The sequence below is a fragment of the Medicago sativa genome, chromosome 3, assembly GCF_051527215.1.
Source record: "Medicago sativa cultivar Bolivia chromosome 3, Bolivia_mono, whole genome shotgun sequence".
Classification (NCBI taxonomy): Eukaryota; Viridiplantae; Streptophyta; class Magnoliopsida; order Fabales; family Fabaceae; genus Medicago; species Medicago sativa.
Window position 1 is genome coordinate 76335871 of NC_140751.1, and position 10785 is coordinate 76346655.

Sequence of the window (10785 nt, forward strand, 5' to 3'; positions counted from 1 at the left end):
GCAACAGGTTGACGGGTCACAGGACCATTTCTTTTTAAAAAGAAAAATATTAAAGAAAAAAAAACAAATTAGAAAAACTATCGAAGCATCTTCCTTAAAAAAAAAAAAAAAAAAAAAAAAAAAAACTATCGAAGCACCTTGAAATCGTTCCACGTGCGCTCAGACTGTGTGGTATAAGGTTCCACGTGCAGTCACTGGTGCGCCACACACCAACACCTAGTGAAACATATTCCAAGATTTTGATTTATGCTTCTCCCTCCCTTTCAAAGAGTAATGATACTAGATCAAATATTTTCCTCTTAGAAAAAATTGTGATTTTGTTTTTAATAATATTGTTTTTCATTAGACAAAATCAATAGAGACAATAATAATAGTAAAACTTCACTATTTACAACACGATCCCTCGAGCTAGTGAATGAATATATATTGTTCTCAACTTGAAAATAATTATTTCAAAGTTTTTGTTGTGCAGTCCCTTACTTAGAAGATCTGCAAGATTGTCTTGGGAAGAGATATATGGAGTGCAAATTAGATCACTATCTAATTTTTCTTTGATGAAGTGTCGGTCAACTTCAATATGTTTTGTTCTATCATCTTACACTAGATTATGAGTTATGCTAATAACAAATTTATTGTCACAATAAAGTTTCGTTGGTTCATCACTTTGTATCCTCGAGTCTCCCAAGATGCTTTTCAACCATAGTAATTCACGTAAAGGTCAGATTCATCATTTCTAATATAGTTAAAGTTATCGACTATTCTACTTAAATCTAACTTAGATCACATTATAAACATGATATCATGAACTCCTTGACCCATTTTAAAGCACATACTAAACCCATAGCTCCGCTTTCATCCATTCTGTAGTAGAGAAAGACTTGCTTGGGCACAAGCTTTTAAACACATCACTTAGGCATCCACATACAAAAGTATATTTTATTTAATTATTTAAAAAAGAAATTATTTTCTCTCTTCACATTTTTTCAATTATGTATGCGTGCTCAAACCTAGTTTCAAACTCTTGTACTCAATTAAGTATTTTCCACTGTAGTATTGAAAAAAACAATTGTGTTTGAGCTAACACATAGCTACCTTGACATCACAAATTCAAATGTGTCAATCCAATGAGAAAAACATCTCATGACGAACATTTAGTTTTGGTGCATATTTTGGTAATATTAGTTCAAGGTAGAGTTGTAAAAAATGAGCCGGGTCATTAGCTCATAGTTTGGGCCGAGTCATTAGCCCATATTTTGGGTCGGGTCAGGCCTAAAAAAATAGCTCAAAATGCGCTCGTGCTTTTTTGACCTAAGCCCATTTGGCTCATATAAAAATGGTTGGGCCGGATTGGCCCACAGGATTCAAGCCGATCCATTATCAATATTTCTATTTAATTGTTTTGTTAAAAATACTATATTTTTGAAAAAATTATCAACTAATTTAAATTTTTAAATAAAAAATATATTTAAATAAGTAAACTTAATAAAAATGAATGAATTTAGTTCAAAGTTTTCAAATTCTAAAGTTTTTAAATTATTAATTTGATTCAATAGAATGAATAATCCAGAGTTTAATTAATATTCAATGTTAATGTAAAAATTATTTACACTTCTATGACCATCCAATCATATTTTAACAAAAAGATAGTTGTGAGTAAATAATATATAAAAAAGGGTTAAATATGTTTTTGGTCCCTATAAATATACTAACTTTTCGTTTTAGTCCCTCTAAAATTTTCCTTCAACTTTTAGTCCCTATAAAATTTTCAATCACTACTTTTGGTCCTTATTTTAAAGTTAATTTTTGTATTTTTTAATGAAATTGTGCAGAAATGTGTAGAATATTGTAAAAATCTTTCCTAAAACAAATTAGAATTTTTTAAGAAAACATAAATTTAATATGAATTTTTAACCATAAAAAATATAAAAATTCATATTAAATTCATGTTTTGTTAAAAAATTCTAATTTTTTTTGGGAGAGATTCTTATAATATTATGCAAGTTCAAAAATATGAATTCTACATATGAGTTTACTTTAAAATAGGGACCAAAAGTAATGATTGAAAATTTTATAAGGACTAAAAGTTGAAGGAAAATTTTAGAGGGACTAAAATGAAAAGTTGGTATATTTATAGGGACCAAAAACATATTTAACCCAATAAAAAATACATAAAAATAGTGGATAAATAAAATAAAATAAAACTAAAACAGGTCGGTCGGTCGGACTGACGTGTGGCCCACACAGGTCAGCCGGAACTCAAGAATCTACGACCCAATTATAAATGGATTGGGCCAGACTGAATAATTTATACTGTCACCCAGCCCATTTGACATCTCTATTTCAGGGAACGAGTTTAGGTGGTTGGTGATATGTAATGGGTGTAATTTAATACTACATTGCTAATTAGTTTTGTTAGGCAACGTGTTACGGAGAGATTTGGACCTTTGTTTCATATGCTTGCGGTTATCATGTGTGATGAGTTTGGTTACTGTGTATTATGTATTTTACTGTATTTTCAAACCTTACAAACCTTGTGCAGTCGTGCTTTGGTTTAGGGTCTTTAACAAAATTTATTTTGCCTTTTAAAAAAAAAATTACTAATTATTCAAAAAAAAAAACTTACTAATTAATTCATGTAGATAAGATAATCTCTCATGCTACTCTTGCGACATACTCCTTCCGGTCCTTTTGATAAGAGAAATTCTGGTCAACAAAAGTTAATATATCTGATTTGAATTTTAAACCACATACATCAATTTTTGTTGACCTAACTTTCTCTTATAAATAGGACCGGAAAAAATAAAACTATACACCTGCTCTGAGTGTATCCTTAACGTAAGAATGTATAAGTCAGCTCTAAAATTTCATGTTTCATAAATAACCACTCAATTTCAGACCTATCTCCGCAAAATTAAAATAGTGACCATTAAACACTTTAATTAAGAGAGTCCATTAAAAACCATAACATATCTGTATCCAAAAAAGAAAGAACCACTAGTATATTTTCCCTAAAAAAAACACCACTAACATATCTGCATTGGATTTTAGAGCGTTTGAAACTTTCAATTGAGTGTACGTTGTTATTTATTAATTTTTTGAGAAATGATATTTGTACAACCATTTTTTGACAACTTTTGGACAACTTTCTCTCTCATACTCACATGATTCTCTTATTCTCTCTCTTACTTTTTATCTCTTCATTGTTTTTGACCAATAAGAAGAGAGAAAAACAAGGTTGTCAACAAAGTTGTCATCAAATGGATGTTAAAATATCATTACTCTAATTTTTTAGGTACTTTAAAGCATGACCTCATATCAACATCCAACTTGTATTACCTATAAATATTGATTGAATATGATGGAAGAGTGGAGCCTCTTGCATCATCAACGCAATCCCCATATATGGCTGCCCACAGTACAAATTGTCCATTAATATCGTCTTTATCCATTGTAAGGACAAATTCGTGTTATATGGAATGCTTATGTAAGGGATCATTGTTAAGTTGCTATCACAATAGGTTCTAACTTCTTATCCGGAAACGTTATCCCAAAAGATTCCAATTTCCTATCTTGAAAATAAAATAAATAAATAAATGTGGGGAAGGCTACATCTATATTCTATGGTCATTCTCTTCAAGCATAATTATTTGTGATTTTGTCCTATCTTGGATCTACAATTTAGGTCCTCATATTTTTGCAAAAGGACCAAATTACTCTAGCAATCCTTAATTAAGTAACTAATTACAATTTAGGTCCGCATATTTTTGCAAAAGGACCAAATTACTCTAGCATTCCTTAATTAAGTAACTAATTAGTCCGTTGCATAATTTTCTTTCTTTCAATGAGGTCCTTTATATTTCAAAATGTTGCATCATTAACTTTTTTCTTTTCCAATTTTAGTCATCTTTTTCTTAGAAATGCCTACGTGCCTGTTAACTTTTCATGTTGTTGGTTACATGATATCTAAATTGTTGTGAATTCAGACAAGAGCAACAATTAAACCAAAAAGATCAATCATATTAGAAACAACAGAACAAGATAAAAAGAGAAGAAGAACAAAACAATTTTTGTTTACTTAATTCGACTCTAATTTGATCTACCTTTGGAGAAGAGAACAACTCTTAAATTCTCCATTAAAGAGATTCTTAGAAATAGATATAAAGATCACAAGAAATTAACATTTATCTTCAAAAGTCTATAAAATTATCCTAATAAATTCAATCCAAACCATTATTTTATTTTTTTTGGATAAAATCCAAACCATTATTTAGTTTACCTCAACACTCGAGAGTCAATAACCTAATTAGATATAGATAAATCTATCGACCAAAAACTCAACAACTCCTAGCCCAACTCATAAAAATGTTGAACTCGTTAAATTGGATGTCGTGATCGGAGGTTGGACTTCGACTCTATCATTTGTGTATGTAAATTTCTAATAGATAAAACTATGAAATAGGTAGAGCGTAAATTTATTCATTTTTATACAATTGATGATTAAGGACTTGAAAATCTTCTGTCTAGTATAACAGTCCATTTTGCAAACAGAATATATTTTTTTCACTCACAGAATCATATGCGTAATTCATCTGTTATTTGCTTTGTGATCTTATACTCTCGTTTCATGTGGAGAATAGTTTGATTTATTTTTTTAATCGTACGAGTAGATGAGATATATAATGAATTGATTATGTAGGATGAGCGATTATTACCTAGTCACAACCTCAAATCAAAAATATTTGGACACAAATACATAAATTGAGGGAATATAAAAAAAAATTAGTTACATCATTTTTTACTTTCGTCTTTAAATTTTTCTTATCTACGTGTGTATGTCTAAGTTATTTTTATTTGTGTTTGTGATCAACTTAAACTTTTTCATGTTGGACAATGATGAGATGCATAATGAAATGATTATGTAGGGACATCATGTATATATACGACTATACGAGGCATTGGTCATACGCTCATAGTTATCCATAGAGGTGATCGCATATAAATTGATTAATTTTTTTGAGGGGATCTAAATTGATTAAATTAAAAACTACAAATCAAAATAAAAAACTGAAACTAGATAAAACCAAATTTATTATATATATTGAAATGTTTTTTCAAAAAAGCTGCTCAGATAAAATCATATTTTAGATAATGGTTTGAGAACCAAACACAACGACATATATAAAAAAATTAACCTTTGTTATTTTTTTTTTGTCAGGTAGCCTAGTGAATAGAATTCACCTTAATTAAATTAAAAACTACAAATCAAAATAAAAAACTGAAACTAGATAAAACCAAATTTATTATATATATTGAAATGTTTTTTCATAAAAGCTGCTCAGATAAAATCATATTTTAGATAATGGTTTGAGAACCAAACACAACGACATATATAAAAAAAAAATTAACCCTTGTTATTTTTTTTGTTTGGTCAGGTAGCCTAGTGGCTAGAATTCACCTTTATAAGGTGAATAAGTGGGGTGTCCGGGGTTCGAACCCCGGCCCCTGCATATAATAATGCATTGTCCTACCAACTGAGTTATGCTCACGGGACCCTTGTTATTTATTGTAATAAGTATGTTATCTACATCCTCCGGTCACTATTATAAGGAAAAATCAATATTTTAAATTTATTTATTAAATGATGTATGCGGTCTATAATAAAGATCATATATATCATTAATGAATGAATTCAAAATGTTGATTTTTACTTATAGTAATGATTGGAAGGAGTATTAGTGTAGAGAAATGTAGATCAGTAGATCTTGACGGAGTTTGGGTTGCTTTTGTGTTTAGGTGCTTTAACAGTAGGTGGTCTTCGAGTTGAGTTTTTTCCTTTTTTTAACATGACTTTTATTTGCACCATCATCCATCTTGTCAAATGTCTTACAAATTTGTGTTTCAGATTCTGGTGGGCCGATTGCTTTTCCTTTGAGACCGGGATTTAGTGTCTAGTTGCAAGTTTGTTTGGTTGGTTAAGGTGTCTTCTTTGGTGGATCGTGAGTGAGGGGTACCTTACAGATTTATTTATGGAGTATGGTGGAACGTTCGCTTTTGATTCAGAATCGAAAGTCAATTCTTTGATTCAAGTTTGCTTTGGGCTAATTATGGTGTTTTTCTACGATGGATCGGGTGTAGAGGGGTGGTGGAAGCTGAATGAGCGTTGGGATATGACATTTTCAGGTGTAGCTCAACTATAGTAATTTTGAAGAGAATGTTTGATTTAAAGGGGTATTTTTTTGGGTTAGTAGCAGATGACGAGTGTTTATGGATTTCTTTTTCATCGCAATAAAGTTTAGAAAATTGCTCTTCTCCCAACAAAAAATGTTCACTCCCATACAAACTGACCAAAATACACCCCACGTGAGTTAATTCACGCATTTATTAAACCCAAACGTAACGTGACTTAACTCACGCATGTTATAACCCAGCATGAATTAACTCATGTAAGTTAACCCCCAGCGTGAGTTAACTCACGTAAGTTATAAGCCAACGTGAGTTAACTCATATAGTAAAAGATATTAGCCAGTTGAAGGAGTTTAATGTTGCTTTATTAGGAAAATGGTGTTGGAGGATGTTAGTGGATAGGGGAGGTTTGTGGTATAGAATTTTAGTCGCCCGTTATGGAGAGGTAGGTGGGAGGTTGGAGGTTGGAGGTTGGGGGCCGGAGTTGTAACACCCCGTTTTCCCAACGTGAAAATTTCATAATAAATTATCAGAGTAATTCACATAAACGGAATGCTACATCTCTTTATCATAAAATCTTAACAAAATAGATAATAATTTATCCTTCAAAAATTCATCAACATAATATTTAAAAAAACTTCGCAGCGGATTTAGTTTAACAATAGAAATAGTCTCGGCACGCAGACCTCATCATAAAAGTCTCATAAATCTTAGTTTAATAATAATTCTTAAACTTCAAAGGCAATACGTAAAGGAACAGAAAATAGTATTAAAATCCTCATCCCGTTACGTATCAGAGCACCTAAGGACACAGTGAGAGTTAGTCACCCACGACCGCAACTAATCTTGATTACCTGCAAGTTACTCATACGAAAAGCAACATTTTCAAGCTGAAGGGGTGAGATTTCTCAAACAATGATATTAAGCTTATAAATCATAAATTACATTTAACAACTTAAATATCATCACATATCTTAACAATAATCATGTAACATCATAGGATTATCTAAACATAACATTATCATAAACATAACTTTATCATAATCAACTTCATAATCAAATTCATAAAGAACTTCATATTCAAATTCATAATCAATTTCATATTCGTTCAGCAACATCACTTGATAAATCGACTTAGCACTTGACTCGACAGTGCAACTCAACTCGACTATGCAACTCAACTCGACTATGCAACTTTTACTCATCGTAAATCATCTTGATATGCAAATGCATGTGGTACCAATCCAGGGCATCAAACCCTCAACATAATTGAGCGTTAAAAGGCTCCAGGGCATCAAGCCCCCAACATATTTGAGCGTAAAAAGGCTCCAGGGCATCAAGCCCCAAACATAATTGAGCAAAAGCTCCAGGGCATCAAGCCCCCAACGTATTTGAGCAAAATCTCCAGGGCATCAAGCCATCAACTTTGAATGAGTATGCATGGACTCAACATCTTACATCTTAACTATCTTGAACATCATGGACATCTTATATGACCCCAATAATTTGGACGACATCTTACAACTTTACAACTTAGACCGACATTTACAACTTTATGACAATAATTGTCAACAACAGCAAACCAACAACATATGCAGCAAATAACAGCTCTTATACATCATATAATAATTAAAGAATGAATCACATCAACATAATCATCATAAATAACACATATAGTGCATAAATAACAAATCTCACATCATTAATAATCTTAGTCATCTTAACTTAGGCATTCTGGACAACTTCTAATAATCTAGACATCCTCCCTTTCCTACTCCAAGTTCATCTTAAAACTACACGACCTTTAAATAGTAACACATCTTTATATAGCACATCTTTAATGTACACATCTTCAAATAACACATCTTTATATAGCACATATTTAAATCACACATCTATTACACATCGTCAAATAATACATCAATTACGTCATTAAATAACAAACATATTCAATTTATCTTCTAATTAAATTCATTAATGGGTTAATATGTGTTTACCCCCCTGTAATTTGGGCGAGTTCCGGTTTTCCCCCCTGTAATAAATTTTGTTAAAATTCAGCCCCTATAATTTGAAGATTCCGTCGAAAACCCCCCTGGTCAAACCTGGCACACGCCAGGTGCTATGTGGCGTGCCACGTCACATTTTTCTGATGACGTGGCACGCTGACTGTATAATTATTTTATTTTTTATATTGTACACGTGGCATTTTTTATTTTTTTAATTAAAAAAATATTATTTTTAATTAAAAAAATATTTTTTTATTAATTTTTTTTTTTTAAAAAAAAGAAAAAAATTCTTAAAAAATGAAAAAAAATTCTGAAAAAATTAAAAAAAATACCGAAAAAATTAATAAAAATGAATACAAAAATCTGGTAAATTTTAAAAATAAAAAATAAAATCTGGAAAAATTAAAAAAAAATGAAAACATTCGGGAAAAAAATAATAAATTTCGAAAAATTCATATTTCCAGATTTTTTTCAATACCGGAAAAATGAAAAAAATTCTTTTTTTTACGGAAAGTACTTGTCTTTCAACCGTATAACATGATTTATATACCGGAGTCAATCAATATACATTGTATCCTGTTATTAGGACATGATTTTTATAAATATGATTAATCTTGAAAATTTTGAAAATGATCAATCTTGAAATTTTTGAAAAAAGATTAATTAGCTCTTTGGGACTGGTTGTTTCTTTTCAAAAATGTCCTCAATTTTCAATACAAATAAAACATGTAACACATCGTAAATATTAAAAAAAATTCCAGATTGTTTTTATTTTTCGAAAAAGAAGTTTTTCAAATTTTCTCAACAAAAAAAAAATCTTGAAATATTTTTATTTTTAAAAATCTGTGTACAAATTTATTTAAAAATTTAGGAAAATTCAGATTTTTTTTTCAATTTTTTTTTTACGATGTGTTACAAATTTGAGAATATTTTCTAATATTTAAAAATTGAGGATAAAAACAATCTGGAAATTATTTGTATTGAAAATTGAGGACATTTTTGAAAAGTACTTTCTAAAAAAAAAGAATTTTTTTCATTTTTCCGGTATTGAAAAAAATATGGAAATAGGAATTTTTCGAAATTTATTAATTTTTTCCCTAATGTTTTCATTTTTTTTTAATTTTTCTAGATTTTATTTTTTATTTTTAAAATTTACCAGATTTTTGTATTCATTTTTATTAATTTTTTCGGTATTTTTTTATTTTTTTCATTTTTTAAGAATTTTTTTCGTTTTTTTAAAAGAAAAATTTAAAAAAAATTTTTAAAAAAATTATTTTTTTAATTAAAAAAATAAAAAATGCCACGTGTACAATATAAAAAAATAAAAAATAAAATAATTATACAGTCAGCGTGCCACGTCATCAGAAAAGGTGACGTGGCACGCCACATCAGCACCTGGCGTGTGCCAGGTTTGACCAGGGGCGTTTTCGACGGAATCTTCAAATTACAGGGGCTGAATTTTAACAAAATTTATTACAGGGGGGAAAACCGGAACTCGCCCAAATTACAGGGGGGTAAACACATATTAACCCTTCATTAATTAAGTAGCCGATGCATACAGGATGAACCTTTCAACAAGTAAATGCCAGCAAACAAATAAAAATATGTTCATAAACTTAATTTAAAAAAAACATGTGGATCACTTCTATAATTTTAAGAACACAATCATATATTTATCACAAGAAAAATTGAGAGGAGTATTAACGTGGTTTTGCGGTTCTCAATCAATGAATCGACAAAAGCACCAAAATAATAAGAAAAATACTCCTTTGATCCATATATAACTTTATAAATAGGCATATAAAATTAAAGCTAGAAGACAAATGTACAGATGAATGAAAACCGAATAAAATCACCAAATCGATGGATCCACTGATGAACCAAATATAACGAAAATTCAAAACTATGTACAAGTTGTTACGATGAGTATTAACCAATGCAGGATTATCGATTTCATACAATTGCAGCAGAATTATAAATAAAAACGAATTCGAGCTCATAAAAACAATGAATTTAGAGACAAAATCACAGCAACAAATTAGAGCACGAGTTTAACATAAATTCAATAAAAGATCATAGAAAAACAATGAAAAACAAAACCCTTCACTACCTATATGTTCATACAACCCTTATGGTGAATATAGACTTCCCTCTTTCAAACTCATCCTAAACCATGTTAGATGCAATCTAATGATCTACAGACTTAATATTAGTGAAAGATAGTCTCACCCTTACCTTAGATTGTTTTTCTGGAATCAAAAGCAACGTTCTTCATTCCTAGGGTTCTCTCTCTCTGAGTTCTCCTCTTTCTCCAAAAAGCGGTTTAACGTAAAAACTCTTTCTAATCTAAGCTTCCTTATTTATAATACTAATCACTCTTCCTAAATCTATTTTGGCCCAATAACTTATTCTTCTTTCTATTCTAACCTCCAATTCTACTTACACTAATAATTCTCATATTCTAATAAATAATAGAATAATGTCACATAATAAAATACTAACACTTCATATATATAAATAAATCACATAAATAGATTCTAATTTAATAAAAATAATTAAATATCAAAGTGGGCGTTACAACTCTCCCCAACTTAAA